This window comes from Ursus arctos, unplaced genomic scaffold (assembly GCF_023065955.2).
Source record: "Ursus arctos isolate Adak ecotype North America unplaced genomic scaffold, UrsArc2.0 scaffold_20, whole genome shotgun sequence".
NCBI lineage: Eukaryota > Metazoa > Chordata > Mammalia > Carnivora > Ursidae > Ursus > Ursus arctos.
Genome location: NW_026622875.1, coordinates 28,308,240 through 28,331,250, shown reverse-complemented (window position 1 = coordinate 28,331,250; position 23,011 = coordinate 28,308,240). Strand labels below are relative to the sequence as shown.

The window sequence follows — 23,011 nt, the reverse complement described above, 5'->3', positions numbered from 1 at the left end:
GTTTTGATTCGCGCTTGTGTAATGACTAGTGATGCTACACGTCCATGTGCTTATTGGCCATTTGTGTATTTTTGTGTATTCAAATCATTCGCTAATTTTTTGTTTTTGTCTTCATTACTGAATTGTAAGGGTTCCTTATATATTCTGGATACTTGTCCCTCATCATTATAATTTGCAATTATCTTCTCCCATCTTCACTTTATTACTGTCTTTTGAAGCACCAAGTTTTTAGTTTTAATGAAGCCCAATATATCTTGTTCCTTTTGTTGCTTGTGCTTTGGGTGTGTCTAAGGAATGTGACCTAACCAAGGTCATAAATATTTATGCTTATTCTAAGAGTTTTGTAGTTTTAGCTCTTTCATTTAGATCTTTAATCCATTTTGAGGTTTTTTTTTAAGATTTTATTTATTTATTTGACAGAGATAGAGACAGCCAGCGAGAGAGGGAACACAAGCAGGGGGAGTGGGAGAGGAAGAAGCAGGCTCACAGCGGAGGAGCCTGATGTGGGGCTCGATCCCATAACGCCAGGATCACGCCCTGAGCTGAAGGCAGACGCTTAACCGCTGTGCCACCCAGGCGACCCCATTTTGAGTTAATTTTTGAATATGGTGTGAGGTAGGAGTCTAACTTGGTTCTTCTACATGTGTATATCCAGTTATCCAGCACCATTTGTTGAAGACTCCTGTTACTGGCACGCTAAACATTTCACATGTCTATCTGCCTCTGCTAGAATGGGAGATTGGTTTGGAGTAGAAACATGCAGGAAGGGATGTCGAGTTTAGAGTGTGGGTTAGGAATGGGGAAGAAGAGCCAGGCTGATTATGGTGACTGACGAAAGCATTGAGGCCAGAATCTGCAGACATTCCATGGAGATGTTGCAGGTACCGTTCCAAAACACTGCAATAAAGCAAATATTGTAATAAAGTGAGTCAAATGAATCTTTTGGTTTCCCAGGACGTATAAAAGTTATGTTTATACTGTAGTCCATTTAAGTGTGCAATAGCACTGTGCCTAAAAAAATTTACGTACCTTAATTTATTTATTGCTATGAAATGCTAACTTGCAGCGAATCATAGTCTTTTTGCTGGGATGGTCTTGCCTCGATGTTGATGGCTTCTCACTGACCAGGGTGGTGGTTGCTGAAGGTTGGGGTGGCTGGGGCAGTTTCTTAAGACAGTTATGAAGTTTGCTGTTTTGATTGACCCTTTTACAAAGGATTTCTGTGTAGCATTGTGATGCTGTTTGATGGCTTTTTTTTTTTTTAAAGCTTTCTTTTAGAGAGTATGCATGGGTGTGCACCAGTGACAGGAGGGGCAGAGGGAAAGAATCTTCAAGCAGACTCCCCACTAAGCGGGGAGCCCCATGTGGGGCTCGATCCCACAACCCATGAGGTCACCACCTGAGCCGAAACCAAGAGTAGATGCTTAACCAGCTGAGCCACGCGGTTGCCCCCATCTTGGCTTTTGACACACCTACCTCGCTAAGCTTAATCACTCGTAGCTTTTGAGTTACGGTGAGAGAAGGTAAGTCTTCTTTCACTTGAACACGTAGGGTTCTTAATTGCCCTGATTTCAATATTATTGTGTCTTAGGGAATCGGGAGGCCGGAGGAGGGAGAGAGGGAAATGGCTATTCGGTGGAACAGCCAGAACACACACCACATGCTTATCAGTTAAGCTCAGGTCATGGGCACAGTGTGTGGCGTCTCAAAACAATCGTACAATAGTAACGTGAGCGATCACTGACCACAGGTCACCATAACAAATACAACAATAATGAAAACATTTCAACTACTGCAACAATTACCGAAATGTGACACGGAAACATGAAGTGAGCAAATGCTATTGGAAAAATGACACCAATAGATTTGCTCGATTCAGGGTTGCCACAAACTCGCAATTTGTAAAAAATGCAGTTTCTGCAAAGCGCAATAAAGCAAAACGCATAGAACAAGATATGCCTCTATACAAAGTGGAGACAGAAGTTAGTGGGGTAATCGGCTAGGCAGGAGCAACAAAGTAGAGAATCATATAAGCAGATAGTCTAACAACTAGTCTGAAACTGCAGGTCTATGGTGGTTTTAATTCATCACCCGCCTATGTAACGAGGCATTAATGGGGCCTGCAGAACGCAGGCCGGTTATAAATTGCTTCTGAGCTTGATAGAAAGGTAATGAATATTATGAAGGATACATTAATCCAAGAAAAATAACTGCTTTAAATACGCAGTTTTATTATCTAAAATGAGAGGAGTAATGTCCACATTAAGGATTTAGGAGATATATATATATAGTCATTAAGGTAGTCTTTTGACATTGGAGCCAAATGAGACTAGAATTTTCAGTGACTACTGGATGTAGGTAGTAACACAGGAGCTGGGTCGAGCTTCAGTTGTCAATTCATTTCACCTGGGAACACCCTCCCCCAGCTGAACTTTCCAGGGATTCCATCAGAGCATGCAGCAAGAAACTTCTGTAAGGGTGAGTTCCTTTGTTTCCAAATACAATGGAAAATAGTGTGTAAGTCCATAAGTCCGAGGGACACCAAGTCCCGTTCCAGAGCTGTCGTAGCTGTTAAACGCTTGAGCAGATAGCTTTCCTACCGTGTGAGAAGCTGGGTTAATGAGGTAGGAGGCACTCATTCCCCCACTTAAAGGGGTAGCAGATTTAACAGGGAATAACTTTAAAACTCTCTTGCAAATACTTAGATGTTCCACAATTTGCAGTGATATTTCAGGAAACAGCCTTCTGCTTTTGTCTTCCTTTAGACCCGAGCAGTTTTTTACCCCAAGCTCTGAAGGTTTAATCTTAAACCAGCGGATTTTACCATTTCTTACCTTGTTAGGACAAAGTGGCAAAAATTTTCTCTAGCCTCTGTTAACACCAGTTGGATGATTTTACCTTTTTCCCCCAGGAAAACTCAGAAAACTTTGATTTTTTAATCTTTTTTCATCTTTACATACAAAATAAACTATTGTTTCGAATGTTGGCATATGGAAACACAAGACAGAGACCGTGTCCTTCCTTTTTAATGCCTGAAGTTTATATAGTCTCTCCTCCCTAAAAAAGCCTGCGGCTGAAGTTTTTATCCTGGGTGAGCAACTTTCTTTACAAGAAGCAGGGTGACTACAGGGGATGTCAGTGGTTCTCAAACTGCTGCATTTTGGCGTAACCTGAAGGTTTTTAAAAACTGATGCCAGAGTCCGGCGCCCCCTCCCTTCCCCAGGAATTCTAGTTTACTTGGTTTGCGTGTGACTTGCCCACAGGGAATTCGTGTTTTTTTTATGTTCCCCAGTTCATTCTAATGTGCAGCAAAGTTTGGGACCCACTGGGTTACTTCAAAATAAGAGCTGATCTCTCTGTGACTGAGTTGGAAAAGTCACAGGGCTAGAGAAATGTAGAAAATGTTTTCAGTTGTATTCTGAGCCCAGAAAGGATGATCACGTCTGTAAGCGCGTTCTTGGATACTGTGAAATGGGGGCAAATTCCAACTGAAATGGGCGGGGGGGGAGCTGTAAGCTCAAATAGTAAATTCTTTTGATTTTTATGTATACCTTTTTATAGTTCAGGAATTATCGATACAAATACCATTTTTAATATTTCCCATTTCTTAGAAAATGATCTCACCATTAATAGGATTACTGCAATTACTTTGTTTTCCTTCTCTATGCAGTGATCTTATTCTGCTGGCCTTGTGTCTTGACAGTAAATCTGTTCTAGGATTCACTCCCTGCAATTGTTAATCTGCCCTACCCTGCTCGTGGCTACTTTTAATTTGCTCGTCCATTATGCTGCCCAGTTACACCACCTCTGGGTTTTACAGATTTCTTTAGAATCATGCAGTTCTCCCTGATGACTCCAAGATGAACCATAATTAACTTTGCAAGAGATAAGCATCAGCAACTGCAGAATCCCACAACTCATCTACTTAGGAATTGGAACCTCAGCCGCTTCTGCTACCCACACTCTTGGCCTGAGATTCACTTCACTCACCAGCTCTTTCCTTTTAAGGGTCAGATGGGTTGCACTTACGCATCCATTTTAAGGGCATGTAGGCACAGAGAGGAGTCCTCTTAGGCTTGGTTTTGGCTTTAACATGCTGGCACCATTGCGATTTTCTTCCTGGGTTTCTCTGATTTTACAGTTAAAATGTATGTCTTTAATTAGAACCCGAATTAAAGCTGGAAATCAGGAACTCCCACCCTCAACAGCACCATGAGAATGGGGGTGAAAGAAGGTTGCAAGCTTCCATTATATTCCTTTGTTCTTCCCTGACATTCCCTTCTTCCTTCTCTTTCTTTTAAACCTTAGCTCAGGTTGGGAGCTAAGTGTTTAAAAAAAAATCATTCGTTTTAAATAGCAAATCATTCATTGGAATTTTTTAAAAAGCACTCAAACAGTGGGGTGCCTGGGTGGCTCAGCCAGTTAAGCAACTGTCTCTTGATTTCAGATCAAGTCATGATCTCAGGGTCGTGAAATTGAGCTCAGCGCAGAATCTGCAAGGGGTTCTCGCTCTTCCTCCCCGTGGCCCTCCCCCTGCTCGTGTTCTAAATAAATAAACAAACAAATAAATAAAATCTTTAAAAAAAAATACTCATACAGTATTTAACCTTGGGCCAGGCATGCTTCTAAACAGGAGCAAGTGTTGCTCATTTAATCCCTGGCGGTCCCTTCAAGATGAGAAAATAGGTTCTTGGAGGTTAAGTAACTTGCCTAAATCCCATGGCTGGTAATGAAGGAGCGAGGATTCCACCCCAGGTGTTTTGGCTCCAGCACGTTCTTAACCATGAGGCTCTGCTTCCACTCCTCTAGCTGGATTTAAGGCTGGAGAAGCGAGGTGGGAGAGAAATGTTTCTTCTCGGTTGACTTGAAAATGCCCTTTGCCGTATTGCCATCCCAAGGTCAGTGTGGACGCACTGGAGCCTGGCTTCTCCACTGCCTGGCTCTCAGAGCAGCCGCATACAGACTTCCCAACGTGGAGGTGAGTTGTACTATCCTTTATTTACTTGCTGGGGGTGGGGTTTTATTTTTCTTAGGATTATTTATAATGAACACTTTCAAATACAGGAGTCCAAAGAATAGTGTAATAGATGCCATGGAACCCATAACCCACCTTCCATGATTATCAATTTGCAGCCACTCTCCTTTCACTTATGAACACCCTCCCCGTTCCCTGGATTACTTTAAAGCTAAACCCAGACCTATTTCATCCATAAATACTTCACCTAGAGATAAAGACTTAACCATAATAGCATGACCACACCTAAAAACCTAACGTTTTCTTAGTATCAAACAGCCAGTTGGTGTTCACAGTCTCTCGTTTCCATGGTGCTTTACAGTTGGTTTGTTTGAAATAGAATCCAGGAGGATGACCTGTTGCATTTAGTTTTCTAAGCCTCCCAGAATTTCCCCATGTTATTCTTACCGTTCAGTTATTGAAGAAACCTGCTCACTTGGCTTGTAGAATTTTCCACATTCTGAATTTAGCGGGTTGCTTTCCTAGATTTCCCGGGAGTCGTGGTTTGGGCGTTAATTGATTGCATCTGGCTTCCAAAGCGGCCAGTCTTTGCGCCGCGTTGTGACTCAGGAACTCCGGACCCTGTGCACATCTCCCCTTTGCCAGCAGAGGGCGCTAGAGCCACACTGTGAGTCAGCAAGGCCCCTCTTTGGGTCTGCAGGGCGGCTGGCAGATTGGCGTTTGGGGCCGACCGCGTGCACCTCAGCGGCCCTCAGCGTTCAGCCACGACTCCAAGTTTCTCTGCCAAGGTCAGGCTGGGTGCTGCGGTGGCAACCACGTTTTCCCCTCACAGGTTTGAGCCTCGGCCTTGAGCAGGCCCCCAGCTCCAAGTTTCCAGGTTCCCTCGGTGCTCACTGTTCCTCAGCTGTGGGGGCGGGGCCTGCTGTCTGCGTCGCTACTGCTTATCCCTACCTACGTACCCTTTGACCCTGCTTAGCAGTTCACCAAACGTTTTACTAGTTCATAATTCTTTATATTACAGTTTTCCTGTTACATTTACTGGTTTAATTTGCTTCCTGGCTGAATACTGGCTGATGAAATGGTACCAGGAATGGTCTCAGGGGAAAAACCTTCCAAGTTTGGATTTGGGGTTTGGTTTGCTGGTGCCTCTGGATTCAAGTGAAATGATGAGCTCCCTGCCAGTGGGAATGGGCTGCTTATGATCCATGACGTGCCAAGGCAATACAGTTAAGGTGCTACTTCTGCTGGTGATGAAGCAGGGGCCTTGGGAGCCCCTGAGCTAGGCTGCACTTGACCTTTACAGCAGTGATGATGTCTGCCAGGACCCAGGAGGGGCTGCTGCTGCACCCCCTGGAGTGCCTCTGAGAATAAATGGCAGGCTCAGGTCCTTAAACTCTCAGCTCAAGTCACAGTCCAGGGACCAGAGAGCCTCCAGGCCAGACCTACTAGAATCATTTCATGTAGCTGGGGGACTGATTGATGTTCCTGAAACCAAACAAAATTGTGCACAAGGCAGAATTACAACATCAGTTGAATTCACAACCTCATTAAGTGTCTCATGTGACATTTAGGATATTGACTGGGAAAGACAGTGCCTGCAACTTGGAACGGCAACATCTGGTTGGACTCAGACTAAACAGAGTTTTAAAACTTCAAGCCTCAGGGCTCCTGCCTGGCTCAGGCGGAAGGGCTTGAGACTCTTGATCTCGGGGTCGTGCGTTAGAGCCCCACACTGGGCATAGAGCTTCTTTTAAAAAAACGAAACTGGATTTAACAAAATGTAAACCAACAACAACCACCACCTTCAGATCTCTCTGAGCTTTCCTTGCCAGTGGACATAGTTTGCCCTCCTGTGGTAGCTGAGAAAGCTAACCTTTTCTTGAAAATCCTGAAATTCCCCACTTGAGACAGATTGCTTTGCAAAGACATGCTCATTCTCGAGAACTTCTTTGTTACCACTACACCCATAGCTAGTGTGAGGGAAAGGAAAGCGCTTTTCCTAACATGTATTGGCAGAAGTCTGGGGAATAAGCGTGGGAGTGTATTTGAAGGGTTAAAGCCAGGAGAACAGAATGTAACGTTAAATGGAGATGAATTCATTGATAGGGGTGCACTTATTAGAGATTCTGGATTGAAAATATTACCTCTCAAGATTCTAACAGCTTATTTGGTTGGCCACCAGAACTTGGACTCGGTGGTAGCCTGTGTTTTTGTTTATATTGAGGTATAATTGATATATAACATACTAGTTTCAGGTGTACAACATAATGATTTGATATTTGTATGTATTGCAAAATGATCGCTACAGTAAGTCTAGTTAATGTCTATTGTCAGCATAGTTATAAAATTTTTTTCTTGTGATGAGGACTTTTAAGATTGATTCTCTTAGCAACTTTCAGATATGCAATAGAGTTAGTAACCATAGTCACCGTGCTGCGCACTACGTCCCCAGGACTTACTTCGCTTATAACTGGAAGTTTGTACCTTTCCACCCCCTTCACTCATTTCTCCTACCCCACCCCCTACAGCTGGTCACCACCCATCTGTTGTCTGTGTCTATGAGTTTTGGGGGTTGTTGTCTTAGGTTCCGCATGTAAGTGAGATCTGGTATTTGTATTTCTGTCACTTATTTCACTTAGCATAATGCCCTCAAGGTCCATCCATGTTACAAGTGGTAAGATTTCCTTCTGTTTTTATGGCTGAATAGTTTTCCTGTGGAGTGTTGGTGTGGGTGTTCGGGTGTGTGTATACATCAGCGTCTTATCCTTTCACCCATGGGTGGACTTTCACTTAGGTTGCTTACTTTAAATAATGCTAAACTGAACATGGGGATGAAGATATCTTTTCAAGCTACTGTTTTTGTTTCCTCTGGATACATACCCAGAAGTGGAATTGCTGGATCATAGGGCAGTTCTATTTTTAATTTTTTGAGGAACCTCCATACTGTTTTCCCTAATGGCTGTAACAATTTATATTCCCACCAATAATGCAGGAAGTTTCCTTTTTCCCCCACCTGCTTGCCAACACTTGTTATTTCTTGTCTTTTTGATACTAGCCTTTCTGACAGAGGTTAAGTGATAGCTCCTTGTGGTTTTGATTTGTGTTTCCTTGATGGTTAGTGATGCTGAGCACCTTTTCACATACCTATGGGCCATCTGTGCCTTGTTTGGGGAAAATGTCTATTCAGATCCTCTGCCTATTTTTTAATTGGATTGATTCTTTTTTGCTATTGAGTTGTAGGAGTTTTTATACATTTTGGATATTAACCCCTTCTCAGATATCTGATTTACAGGGGGCAACTTTAGCCCTCCACACCTGGCAGTTCCTGCCTACCGCTTTTACAACTTCCTCAGGACTGTGTGATCCCCAGTGGGCAGGCCGACCTGGGCTGCAGCAGTGGCTATGGCTGGAACATTTCTTGGTGGGGTCAGCGGGACAGAGTCCATGCTGCTTGGTGCCACAGGCTGATCCCGCCACGACCCTGGGAGCAGTGGTGGTGGGCAGCTCTGAGTCCAGACCTAAGTCTGGCATTTGGTGCCCCAAGAGGACCGGGAGAACTTCAACCCCAAGGCACCTGGGTGGCTCAGTGGGTTAAGCCTCTGACTCTTGGTTTTGGCTCAGGTTATGATCTCAGGGTTGTGAGATTGAGCCCTGCATCGGGCTCTGCGCTGGGCATGGAGCGTAAGACTCCCCCTCTCCCTCTGCCCCTCACCTGGTGCTCTGTGTGTGTGTGTTTCTCTCTCTCTTAAAAAAAAAAAAAATCACCACAACCCTGAGAAGGCAGCACCCACCCAGTAACCCCCATCAGCCCCAGGCTGGCGGTACTAAAGGCCAGGAACCCTCAAGCGCCACGGCAGAGGCCCAAGACAAGATGGGTTGCATCTTTTAAGGGTTTTCCCATAAACGATGAGTACGTCACTGTTCCTCCCTGGAAAGCAAACCATAAACAGCCTGCATTTACCGTTCATGTGTATGAAGCAGAAGAAGAGACTCAAAAGAAGTCGGCTGAATCCAAAAAAAAAAAAAAAAAAAAAAAAAAAAAACCAGAACATGAACATGTCCGGGCTTTTAATTCAGCTATTACTTCACCCGGCCCAGGAAAACCATGGGTACCTCTTGACGGTCCGGTAGACGGTAGTTTGGGTGGCCACATGCTATGGCCGTATCCGTTGTAGCAGAAGACAAGCCAGTGACGTCAGCGAAGTCCGGGCTGCCGCGAGCTCGTTCGCACGTACCTTGGCGACCTGGAGGTGAGGCGTAAGCCGAATGGGCTACGTGAAGAAACAGCCGGACGTGACTGACAGCCCGGGGCCGTCCTTGTGGGCTGGTGAGCTGAAGTAGGAGAAGGTAAAATACAGAATGAGCCGCTGCCTCGATGTCTGTGTGGGGGGGAAAGCTGGGCTCGCGGGCACTGCCGCTGCGCTGCTGGCCTCGGCGTTGGCGGCACCACGGCCCAGGGCGCGTGCGTCCCTCGCGATACCCACACCGAGAAGCCGGGCGTGGGAAGGGGACCCGAGTCTTGAAGGTGCTCGCTTTCGACCGAGCTGCACCAACGGCAAATCCGTTTCTTACCCCGTTCTTGCTGCACCAGCAGCCTGCCAACTGCAGAGCTGACAGCTGAGCCATGTTTGGGGGCGAACTAAGTTTGAGAGGTGCCGACCCCTACCTGAAGTGCTTGCCGTCGGTCAGGGCGGAGCGGCCTTTCATTCGCACCCTGCACAGCCACAGGGCAAAGCCCGCCTGAATTTTTAGTTCAAAAGAATGCGTACGCCTTGGGAAGTCTTCAGCCTTGTGTCCCGGACCTTGGCCGGAGCTACCTCAGAGCACCAGGGCTCGCGCAACAGTCAAGAGAAAAGTGTAGAAGTTCAAAGTGTCATGGTGTTTCTCTCCTCAGCCCTCTGGAGACACTAAGGGTGTAACAGCGAAACAGCCTTTTTCTAAGACGTAAATCACTCAAAGTACACGGTGTACAGTTCTGCTAAGGTTTTAATTTTTTTTTCTTTAAAGATTGTATTTATGAGAGAGAGTACGAGCACGCACACAGGGGCGGGGGTGAGGGGCGGAGGGAGAGGGAGAAACCGACTCCCCTCCGAGCAGGAGACCCAACAACAATGTGGGGCTGGATCCCAGGACCCTGGGATCATGACCCGAGCCGAAGGCAGTCGTGTAACGACTGAGCCACCCAGGCGCCCCTCTAAGGTTTTAATTTTACAATCATTTCTGAATATAGACGTTATGGTCAAGTACAAATTATGATGTCTATTACTTTTTAAATGGTTTTAATTTGTCTATCTTTTGTACTTGTTACTATTTTAGATATTCAGCTAATTTTAAGTGGTTTTGCTAAGGTATTGATGCCAGCTATCAGACAATAAGAATAAGAACTGATAAATGGAGTTGGGGGAAAAATATATGATTTACAAATATCTTCTCCCTTTCTCAGGTTACCTTTTCCTTTTGTTGGTGGTGTCCTTTGCTGTGCAGAAGCTTTTTTTTTTTCTTCAAAGATTTTATTTATTTATTTGACAGAGAGACAGACAGGGAACACAAGCAGGGGGAGTGGGAGAGGAAGAAGCGGGCTCGCAGCGGAGGAGCCTGACGTGGGGCTCGATCCCATAACGCCGGGATCACGCCCTGAGCCGAAGGCAGACGCTTAAGGACTGAGCCCCCCAGGCGCCCCTGTGCAGAAGCTTTTTGTCTGATGTAGTCCCACTTGTTTATTTTTGCTTTTTGTGTTAAATCCAAAAACTCCTCACCAAGACCAATGTCAAGACACATACTGCCTGTCTTTTCTTCTAGGAGTTTTATGGTTTCAGATCTTATGTTCAAGTCTTTAAATCATTTTCAATTAATTTTTGTGTGTGGTATAAGATAGTGGCCCAGTTTCATTCTTTGGCATGTGGCTGCCCAATTTTCATAACTCCATTTATTGAAGAGACTGTACTTTCCCCATTGTATATTCTTGCCTCCTCTGTCAAATTAATTGACCATATATACATGGGTTTATTTCTGGACTCTCTGTTCCATTAATCTGTGTGTCTGTTTTTATGCCAACACCATACTGTTTGTTCCAGCTTCGTAATACAGTTGGAGCATAGAAAATGTGATGCTTCCAGCTTTGTTCTTCTTTCTTGTTTCTTCTTTGACTAAGCAATCTTGAGAAAGAAGAACAAAGCTGGGAGCATCACAATTCCAGATTTTAAGATGTGTTACAAAGCTGTAGTAATCAAGCAGAGATTTGATGACAGTTTCCCAAAGAAGACATCCAGATGGCCAATAGACACATGAAAAGATGCTCAACATCACTACTCATCAGAGGAATGCAGATCAAAACAATGAGATATCCCTTCATGCCTGTCAGAATAACTAGTATCAAAAAGAAAAGAAATACCAATTATTAGCAAAGATGTAAGCAAAAGGAACCCTTCTGCACTGTTGGTGGGAATGTAAATTGTTACAGTCATTGTGGAAAATAGTGTGGAGGTTCCTCAAAAAATTAAAAATAGAAATATCTTATCCAGGGGCGCCTGCCTGGCTCAGTCAGTAGGCATGTGACTCTTGATCTCTGGGTTGTGAGTTTGAGCTCCATGTTGGGTGTAGAGATTACTTAAAAATCTTTCAGAAATATCTTATCCAATAATTCGACTATTGGGTACTTACCCAAAGAAATGAAAACACTAATTCAAGAAGATATATGCACCCCAAATGTTTATTGCAGTATTATTTACAATAGCCAAGATATGAAAGCAGCCCAAGTGTCCATTAATAGATGAATGGATAAAGGACATGTGGTGTACACACACACACACACACACACACACACACACGCTGAAATATTAGCCATAAAAGGATGTGATTTTGCCATTTGTGACATGGATGGAACTAGAGGGTATTATGCTAAGCAAAATAAGTGAAAGACAAGTGCCATATGATGTCACTCATGTGGAAACTAAAAAATAAAACAAAAAGCCGCAGCAGACCTATAATTACAGCGAACAAACTGATGGTTGCCAGAGGAAAGGGGGGAGAAGAGATGGACAAAAGGGGTGAGGGAGAGTGAGAGATACAGGCTTCTATTATGGAATAAGTCCCGGGAGTAAAACCTCAGCAGAGGGAGGACAGTCAGTGACACTGTAATGGCATTGCACAGTGACACATGGGAGCTGCCCTTGTGGTGAGCCTACCAGAGCATGTAGAGAAGTTGAATCACTATGTTGTACACCTGAAACTAATGTAACATTGTGTGTCAACTATACACAAAAGAAAAAAATTTTAAAGATTGCTTTGGCTTTTCAGGGTTTTTGTGGTTCCATACAAATTTTCGGATTGTTTGTTCTATTTGTGTGACACGTGCCATTGGGATTTTGATAGGGATTGCATTGAATCCATAGATTGCTTTAGGTTTTCACATTTAACAATGTGAATTCTGGCCTTAACAGTGTTAATTCTCCCAATCCATGAGCATAGAATATCTTTCGATTTATTTGTGTCATCTTCTGTTTCTTTCATTGTGTCTTCTAGTTTTCAGTATACAGGTCTTTCATTGCCTTGGTTAAGTTTATTCCTATTTCATTCTTTTGATGCAGTTGTAAATGAACTGTTTCCTTAATTTCTCTAATAGTTCTTTATTGATCTGATAGTGTATAAAAACACAACTGATCTTTGCATATTGGTTTTTGTATCCTGCAACTTTACTAAATTCATTTATTAGTTCTAATAGCTTTTTGATGGTGTCTTTAGGGTTTTCTATGTATGTCATCTGCAAATAGCGACAGTTTTACTTCTTTCTTATCAATTTGGATGCCTTTAATTTATTTTTCATGTATGATTGCTGTGGCTAGGACTTCCAGTACTCTGTAGAATGAGTGTTGGGAGTGGACATCCTTATCTTGTTCCTGATGTTAGAGGAAAAGCTCTCAGCTTTTCATCATTGAGTATCATGTTAGCTGTGGCTTTGTCATATACAACCTTTATTTTGCTGTAAATTCCCTCAATACCCACTTTGTTGAGAGTTTTAACCATGGATGAATGTTGAATTTTGTCAAATGCTTTTTCTGCATCTACTGAGATGATTATATAAGGTTTACTCATTTTGTTAATGTGGATTTATTATGTTGATTTTATGGATATTGAGTCATCCTTGTATTCCAGGAATCCTACTTGATGGTGGCAAATGATCCTTTTAATGTATTGTTTTTGTTTTGTTTTGTTTTTTAAAGATTTTATTTATTTATTTGACAGAGAAACAGCCAGCGAGAGAAGGAACACAAGCAGGGGGAGTGGGAGAGGAAGAAGCAGGCTCCCAGCGGAGGAGCCAAGGTGGGACTCGATCCCAGGACCCTGGGATCACGCCCTGGGCTGAAGGCAGATGCTTAACGACTGAGCCACCCAGGCGCCCTTTTTAATGTATTGTTGAATTCAGTTTGCTAATATGTTGTTGAAGATTTTTTCATTTATGTTCATCAGGGATATTGGTCTGTAATCTTCTTTTATTGTAGTGTCTTAGTCTAGTTTTGGTACCTGGGTAATGCCTCGTAGAATGAATTTGGAAGCATTTCTTCCTCTTCTATTTTTTTTGGAAGAGTTTGATCAAAAGTCACATGCTTGTCTGATTGAGCCAGCCAGGCACTCCCGGACTTTGAGAAGGATCAATATTACTCTAATTTACATGTTTGGTAGAATTCACCTCTAAAGCTAACCAGTCCTGACTTTTGTTTAAGAGCTTTTTAAATTACTGATTTGATTTCATTACTAGTAATCTGTTCAAGTTTTCTATTTCTTCCTGATTCAGTCTTAGAAGATTGTATGTTTTTACGGCTTTATCCACTTTTTCTAGGTTGTCCAATTTGTTGGCATATAATTTTTCATAGTAGTCTCTTATAATTCTTTGTATTACTATGTTGTAAGTTGGATCTTCTTTCATTTTATTCTGATGTTGAGTCCTCTCTCTTTGGTACTTGATGAATCTGGCTTAGGTTTTATCAATTCTGTTTATATTTTCAAAGAATCAGCTCTTAGTTTCATTGATCTTTTCCACTGCTTTTTTAATCTATATTTTGCTTGTTACCACTCTGGTCTTTCTTTCTTTCTTTTTTTTTTTTTTTTAAGATTTTATTTATTTATTTCACAGAGATAGAGACAGTCAGCGAGAGAGGGGACACAAGCAGGGGGAGTGGGAGAGGAAGAAGCAGGCTCATAGCAGAGGAGCCTGATGTGGGGCTCGATCCCATAACACCGGGATCACGCCCTGAGCCGAAGGCAGATGCTTAACCGCTGTGCCACCCAGGTGCCCCAGATTCTTTGAGATTTTTTTCTTATTTCTTGAGGTAGGCCTGTACCACTATAAACTTCCCTCTTAGAACTACTTTGCTCTGTCCCAAAGATTTGGAAGTGTTTTGTTTCTGTTTTCATTGGTATTGTTTTTTTTTTTAATTTCTTTATTGACTCATTGGTGTTTCAGTAGCACGTTGTTTGTTAGCCTTCATGCGTTTGTTTTTGTTTTGATTTTTGTTTGTTTTTTCTTGTAATTAATTTCTAGTTTCATAGTCTTGTGTGAAATCACATCAAGCATCTTTTCCATCTTCTTAAATTTGAGACTTGTTTTGTTTCTTAACATGTGATCTATCCTGGAGAATGTTTCATATTCATTTGAAAAGAATGTGTATTCTTCTATTTGTGGATAAAATAATCTATATATATCTGAAATTATATATAAAACCTGTTAAGTCCAGTCTGCTAATGTATTGTTCAAAGACACTGTTTCCTTATCGATTTTTCTGTCTAGATGATCTATCCATTGGTATAAGTGGGATGTTTCAGAAGTCCCCTACTATTGTTGTATTACTTTGAATTTCTCCCTTTTTCACTCAATATTTGCTTTACATATTTACATGCTCCTATGTCGGGTGTGTACATAGTTGCAACTGTTATACGCTCCTTGTATTGGATTGATCCCTTTGTCATTACATAATGGCCTTCTTTGTCTCTTGTCACAGTCTTTGTTTCTGTTTTGTCTGATGTAAGTATTGCTAGCCCAGCTCTCTCTCTCTCTCTCTCTTTTTTTTTTCCACTTCCATTTGCATGGAATATTTTTTCCATCCCTTCACGTTCACTCTATGTGTGTCTTTAGGTCTGAAGTGAGTCTTTTGTAGGCATTATATGGGTGGGTCTTATTTTGTTGTTGTTTGTTGTTGCTTTTATCCATTCACCCACCCCATGTCTTTGATTGGAGCATTTAGTCACTTTACACTTAAAGATGTCATTGAAAGGTATGTATTTATTGCCATTTTGTTAATTGTTTTCTCGTTATCTTTGTTTTGCTACTTTGTTCCTTTCTTCTCTTGCTCTCTTCCTTTGTGAGTTGATGACTTTCTTCAGTGCTATGCTTGGGTTCTTTCTACTTTCCGTGTCTATTATAGGTTTTTGATTTGTGGTTACCATGAGGTTCATACATAACATCCAGCATATTTGTCTCTTTTGTCACAGCCTTTTGGTCACACATGCTTAGCGAGGGGCAGGGGGTAGCCAATTGCAGTGGTCTTCTGGGGGAGGGGCTGGTGACGGTCAGACCCGGCAGGAGCTACTGTCACTATCGAAGCTGTGGCACATCTGTCTTGCGGCCTTTAAGATTCTCATTCTCTTTGATTTTTTTAAATAAATTCTTTAATTTTTAATTTTTAACATTTTAATTACTATGCGTCTTGGTTTGGATCTCTGCGGGTTTGTCTTGTTTGGAGCTCTCCATGCATCCTGAACCTGGATGTCCATTTCTTTTCCCAGGTTGGGTCATTTCAGCTCTTTCCTTTCTTTCTTTCCTTTCTTTCTTTCTTTTTTCTTTTTAAATCATGCAGTATATATGTATATTTTTAATTCCAGTGTCATATTAGTCTAAGAAGTACAGCATAGTGATTCCACACTTCCATACGTCACCCAGTGCTCATCGTGACAAGTGCCCTCCTTAATCCCCATCACGTATTTCCTCCATCCATCCACCCCTTCCCTTCTGTAACCATCAGTTCTCTACAGTTAAGAGTCTGTTTCTTGGTTTGCTTCTCTCTGTCTTTTTCTTTGCTCGTTTGTTTTGTTTAAGTTCCACATAAGAGTGAGATCATATGGTATTTGTCTTTCTCTTTTTCCACGTAGCATTATACTTTCTAGTTCCATCCATGTCCTTGCAAATGGCAAGATTTCATTCTTTCATATGGTGAATAACCCAGTACACACACACACACACACACACACACACCCCACTTTCTTATCCATTCATCTATCTGTGGACACTTTGGCTGCTTCCATAATTCGGCCTTTGTAAAATACTGCGATCACTGGATCATAGGGTAGTTCTGTTTTTAACTTTTTGAGGAACCTCCCTACTGTTCTCTACTGTGGCTGCAAAAGTTTGCATCCCCACCAACAGAGCACAAGGGTTCCTTTTTCTCCACATCCTTGTCAACACTTGTTGTTTCTTGTGTTTTTTATTTTAGCCATTCTGACAGGTGTGAGGTGATATCTCATTATAGTTTTTTTTTATTATAGTTTGGATTTGCGTTTCCCTGATGAGTGACGCTGAGCATCTTTTCATGTGTCTGCTGGCCATCTGCATGTCTTCTTTGGAAAAGTGTCTATTCATGTCTTCTGCCCATTTTTAACTGCATTACTTGCTTTTTGGGTTTTGAGTTTTATAAGTTCTTTATATATTTTGGATACTGACCGTATCAGATATGTTATTTGCAAACCACTTCTCCCATTGCACAGGTTGCTTTTTAATGTCATTGTTTGAATGTGTGCACTGTGCAGCATCCTTTTATTTTGATGTAGTCCCAATAGTTCATTTTCACTTTTTCAAAAGTATTTATTTTAGAGAGCGAGAGCATGTGTGCATGCAAGTGCGGAGAGCGGGTGAGGGAGAGAAGCAGACTCCCCGCTGAGCATAGAGTGCCACGTGGGGCTCGATCCCACGACCCTGAGATCATGACCCGAGCTGAAATCAAGAGTTGGACGCTTAACTGACTGCACCTCCCAGGTGCCCCAGATTATTTTTACTTTTATTTCCTTTGCTTAAGAGACATATCTAGAAGAGTGTTGCTGTGGCCTTTTCAGAGACATCAGTGCCTATGTTCTAGGATTTTTATGGTTTCAGGTCTCATGTTTAGGTCTTTAATCCATTTTGTGTTTATTTTTGTGTATCATGTAAGAAAGTGGCCCAGTTTCATTCTTTTGCATGTAACTGACTGATTTTTCCCAACACCATTTGTTGAAGAGACCTTTTTTTTTTTTTCCATTGGGTATTCTTTCCTGCTTTTGTCGAAGATTAATTGGCCATATACTTGTGGGTTTATTTCTGGGTCTTCTATTAAGTTCTATTGATCTTTGTGTCTAATTTTGTGTTGGTACCATACTGTTTTTGTTTTTAAGATTTTATTTGCAGAGAGAGCACACACAAGCAGGGGAAGCAGCAGGCAGAGGGAAAAGCAGTCTCCCCGCTGAGCAAGGAGCCCGATGTGGGACTTGATCCCAGGACTCTGGGATCCTGACCCGACTGAAGGCAGATGCTTAACTGACTGAGCCACCCAGGCATCCCGATAGTGGTACCATACTGTTTTGATGACTACAGCTTTGTAATATAACTTGAAGTCTGGAATTGTGATGCCTCCAGCTTTGCTTTTTTTTTTTTTTTTAAGTTGGATTAGCAATATAATAAAAAATCATGGAAAAAATACTAGCAACATCTTCAAAGAATTGCTGATCGTTATCTGTGTATATGGATGTATGTGTGCTTCCAATGTTAGGATAATTCAATACCACTTTCAAACATGTTAAAATGAGAGCTAACTGACAACCTATAAATATTGTTATTAGATTAGAATAATTTAAAAACCCAAAGTGATTTTATAGCATGCAAAAATTTTCGTAGAGTTTCAAATGCAAAATTCTCATAGCTAAATGATTTACATTTTCATGGGAAAAAGTTAAAAGGCACTGCCTCAGTCTGTGATGGAAATTTTGCCAATGCCATTCTCCAGAATCATCGCAAACTCTAAATAAAAGATTAAGTACATGCCAACTGCAGACCCAAATGATGAAAGAATCAAAAGCCCAAACAAGGGGAAAATTAGTTTGTTTTCTTTAATATGACTTCAGGACAATTTGGTTACTTCTTCTTTCCCCCCCCCCCCCCATCATGGTGAGCGTACTCTTTAATCCCCATCCCCTATTCTACCTATCTCCCTACCCACCTCCCCTCTGGCAATCACCAGTTTGTTCTCTGTAGTTAAGAGTCTGTTTCTTGGGGTGCCTGGGTGGCTCAGTTGTTAAGCGTTGTCCTTTGGCTCAGGTCATGATCCCAGGGTTCTGGGATCGAGCCCCGCATTGGGTTCCCTGCTCCATTGGGAGCCTGCTTCTTCCTCTCCCACTCCTCCTGCTTGTGTTCCCTCTCCTGCTGACTGTCTCTCTCTGTCAAATAAATAAATAAAATATTAAAAAAAAAAATGAGTCTGTTTCTTGTTTTGTCTCTTTTTCTTTTTTCCCCCTTGCTTGCTTAAATTCCACATATGAATGAGATCATATACTATTTGACTTTCTCTGATTGACTTATTTCTCTTAGCATTATATACTCTAGTTCTTTTTTTTTTTAAGATTTTATTTATTTATTTATTTATTTGCTTACTTATTTATCAGAGAGAGAGAGAGAAAGCACAATCAGGGAGAGCAGGCAAAGCAGGCAGAGGGAGAAGCAGGCTCCCCACTGAGCAAGGAGCTGATGTGGGACTTGATCCCAGGACCCTGAGATCATGACCTTAGCTGAAGGTAGACACTTGACTGACTGAGCCACTCAGGCGACCCTCTAGTTCTTTTTTTAAAAAAGACTTTATTTATTTGAGAGAGAGTGCATATATGAGCGGGAGGTGGTGAGGGTCAGAAGGAGAGGGAGAAGCAGACTTCCTGCTGAGCAGGAAGCCCAAATACGGACCTCAATCCCAGGACCCCAAGGTCATGACCCAAGCTAAAGGCAGATGCCCAACTTACTGAGCCACCCAGGTGCCCCTATACTCTAGTTCTATTCATGTGTTGCGAAGGGCAAGATTTCATTTTTTATGGCTAAATAGTGTGTGTGTGTGTGTGCGCGCACGCGCGTGCACATACACACCACATCTTTTTTATCCATTCATCTACTGATGGACACAGACTGCTTTCATATTTTGGCTATTGTAAATAATGCTGCAATAAACAGGGGTACATGTATTCCTTTGAATTAGTGTTTTGTTTTGTTGTGTGTGGGTTTTTTTTGGAAATACCCAGCAGTGCAATTACTGGATCATAGTATAGTTCTATTCCAGCTTTACTTTTCATTTTCAAAATCGCTTTGCCTCTTTGGGGTCTTTTATGGTTTCATATAAGTCTTAGGATTGTTTGTTCTAGTTCTGTGAAACTATATGATTGGATATTTTGATAGGGATTACATTAAATCTGTAGATTGCTTTGGAGAGTATAGACATTTTAACAATATTTCTTCTTTGAATCCATGAGTGGGGAATGTCTTTCTATTTCTTTGTGTCTATAATTTCTTTCCTCAATGTTTTACAGTTTTCAGATCTTTTACCTCTTTGGTTAGGTTTATCCTATGTATCTTATTATTTTTATTCAGTTATAAGTGGGATAGTTTTCTTAATTTCTCTTATGCTACATTTAGTGTATAGAAATGCAACATAGTTCTGCACATTGATTTTTTGTATCCCTCCATTTTACTGAATCCATTTATGAGTTTTAGCAGTTGTTTGGTGGAGTCTTTAGGGTTTTCTATATAATAGTATCATGTCATCTGCAAATAGTGAAAGTTTTACTTCTTCCTTACCAATTTGGATTCCTTCTATTTCTTTTTCTTGTCTGATTGCCATGGCTAGGACTCCCTGTGTTGAATAGAAGTGATGAGAGTGAGCAACCTTGTCTTGTTCCTGACCTTAGGGGAAAAGCTCAAGTTTTCCCCACTGAGTGTGATGTCTGCTGTGGTTTTTTCATATATAGGCCTTTATTATATTGAGGTATGTTCCCTCTAAACCTACTTTGTTGTGGGTTTTTATCATGAATGGATATTGTACTTTGTCAAATATTTTTTCCGTGTCTGTTGAAATGATCATATGGTTTTTATCCTTTCTCTTATTGATGTGATGCATCACATTGATTGATTTGTGAATATTGAACCACCCTCGCATCCTGGGAATAAATCCCACTTGATTGTGAATGATTTTTTTAATGTATTATTGGATTCAGTTTACTAGTATTTTGTTGAGGATTTTTGCATCTGTGTTCATCAGAGGTGTTGACCTATAGTTTTCTTTTTTGTGTGGTGTCTTTATCTGACTTTGGTATCAGGGTAATATTGATTTCATGGAATGCATTTGGAAATTTTCCTTCCTTTTCTATTTTTTTGAGTGGTTTGAGAAGACTACGTATTAACTCTTCTTTAAATGTTTAGTAGAATTCGCCTGTGAAACCATCTGGTCCTGCACTTTTTTTGTTGTTGCGAATTTTTTGATTACTAACTCAATCTCCTTGCCGGCAGTTGGTCTGTTCAAATTTTCTATTTCTTCCTGCTTCAGTTTTGGTAGTTTATATGTTTCTAGGAATTTATCCATTTCTCTAGGTTGTCCAATTTTTTGGCATATAGTTTTCCATAATATTGTTTGTGTTTCTGTGGTGTTGGTTGTTATTTCTCTTTAATTTGTGATTTTGTTTGAGTCCTTTCTCTCTCTCTCCCTCTGTTTTGTTTTGTGTTTTGTGTTGTGTGTGTGTGTGTGTGTGTGTGTGTGTTGATGAGTCTGGGTAGAGGTTTATCAATTTTGTTGATCCTTTCAGAGAACCAGTTTCTGGTTTAATTGATCTGTTCTGTTTTTATAGTTTCTATATCATTTATTTCTGCTCTAATCTTTATTATTTCCTTCCTTTTGCTGGTTTTAGGTTTTGTTTGTTCTTTTTCTAGCTCATGTAGGTATAAAGTTAGGTTGTTTGAGATTTTTCTTGCTTCTTGAGGTAGGTCTGTATTGCTATAAACTTCCCTCTTAAAATCACTTTTGATGCATCTCAAGAGTTTTGGACTATCGTTTTCATTTTCATTTGTTTGCATGTAGTTTTTTATTTCTTCTTTGATTTCTTGGTTGACTCATTCATTGTTCAACTGCCTGTTATTTAACCTCCATGTATTTATGGTCTTTCCAGACTTTTTCTTGTGGTTTTCTTTCTAGTTTCACAGCATTGTAGTCAGAAAAGACCCGTGGTACAGTTTTGATCTTTTTGTGTTTGTTGAGGCTTGTTTTGTAGCCTAATAGCCTAATACGTGATCTATTCTGGAGAATGTTCCATGTGCATTTGAAAAGAATGTGTATTTTGCTGTTTTAGGATGGTATGTTCTGAATACATCTGTTAAACCCATCTGGTCCAGTATGTCATTCAAAGCCACTGTTTCCTTGTTGATCTGTTCGGGTGATCTGTCCGTCAGTGTAAGTGGTGTATTACAGTTCCCAACTATTATTGCATTACTAAGAGTAGTTCCTTTATGCTTGTTATTAACTGTAGTACGTATTTGGGTGCTCTCAAGTTGGGTGCATAAGTATTTACAATTGTTATATCTTCTTGTTGGATTGTCCCCTTTATTATTATTTATTATTATATATGTCCTTCTTTGTCTCTTTTTACAAACTTTGTTTTTAAAGTCTTTTCTGTCTGATGTAAGTATTGTTACTTGGCGTTCTTTTCTTTCTTTTTCTTCTCTCTTTTCTCTTCTCTTTTCTTTTCTTCTTGATTTTTATTTTTAAGTGATCTCTACACCCAGCATGGGGCGACTGAGCCAGCCAGGTGCCCTTCTCCTCGGCTTTCTTTTGACACCTATTTACATGATAAATGGTTCTCCATCCCCTCACTTTCGGTCTGCAGGTGTCTTTAGGTCTGAAATGAGTCTCCTGTAGGCAGCATATAGATGGGTCTTGATTTTCTTTTTTATCCACTCTGTCATCATGTCTTTTGCTTGGAGCAAATATAGTCCATTTACATTCGAACTAATTATTGATAGATACGTATTTGTTGCCATTTTGTTACTTGTTTTGTGGTTTTGTAGTTTTTCTCTGATCCTTTTTCTCTCTCTCATGGTTTGCTGGTTTTCGTTTTTGTTTTAGTGATATACTTAGATTCCTTACTCTTTATTTTTTGCATATTTATTACTGTTTTTTGGTTTGTGGTTACCATCGGTTTACATATAGCACCTGCTGCCTGGAGCAGTCTCTAGTAAGCTGATGGTCACTTAATTCTGAATCACCCTTTACTCCTCCGCATTTCGGTATTTGTCATATTTTACAGTGTTTATTTTGTGCTCCTCTTGACTGATTTTTACAGGTATACTTAATTTTTTTGCTTTTGTGCTTCCTATTTTTCTTACTGTTACGATTTTTGCTTTCTACTCAGAGTCCCCCTTAACATTTCTTGTAGGGCTCATTTAGTGGTTATAAATGCCTTTAATTTTTGTTTGGGAACTCTCTCTCTCTCCTTCTATTCTGAATGATAGTCTTGCTGGATAGAGTGTCCTTGGCTGCAGATCTGTCTGTTTTAGCACTTTGAAGACATCAGGTCACTTTCTTCAGTCCTGCAAATTTCTGCTGAAAAATAAAACAGCTGATAGCCTTACAGGGTTTCCTAGTATGTAACTGTCTTTTTTTTTTCCCCCTCTTGCAACCTGTAACATTCTTTATCACTATATATATATATATATATATATATATATTTTTTTTTTTTTTTTTTTTTTTCCATTTTAATTGCTGTGTGTCTTGGTGTGGACCTCCTTGGGTTGAACTTGATGGGGGAATCTCTGTGTCTTCTGGATCTGTGTTTCCCTTCCCAGATTCAGGAAGTTTACAGCTCTTATTTGTTCAAATACGTTTTCTGGCCCCCTTTCTCTTTTCCCTCTGGGACCCCTATAATGGGATGTTAGTATATTTTACGTTGTCACAGAGTTCCCTTAACCTATCCTCAATTTTTAAATTCTTTTTTCTT

The 23,011-nt window shown here is 40.9% G+C and overlaps 1 pseudogene; it reads left to right on the top strand.

Moving 5' to 3' along the window:
• The first annotated feature begins 4,870 nt into the window (after positions 1 to 4,870).
• On the top strand, positions 4,871 to 9,498 carry LOC113253734 (cyclin-A2-like; annotated as a pseudogene).
• Positions 9,499 to 23,011: the final 13,513 nt, after the last annotated feature.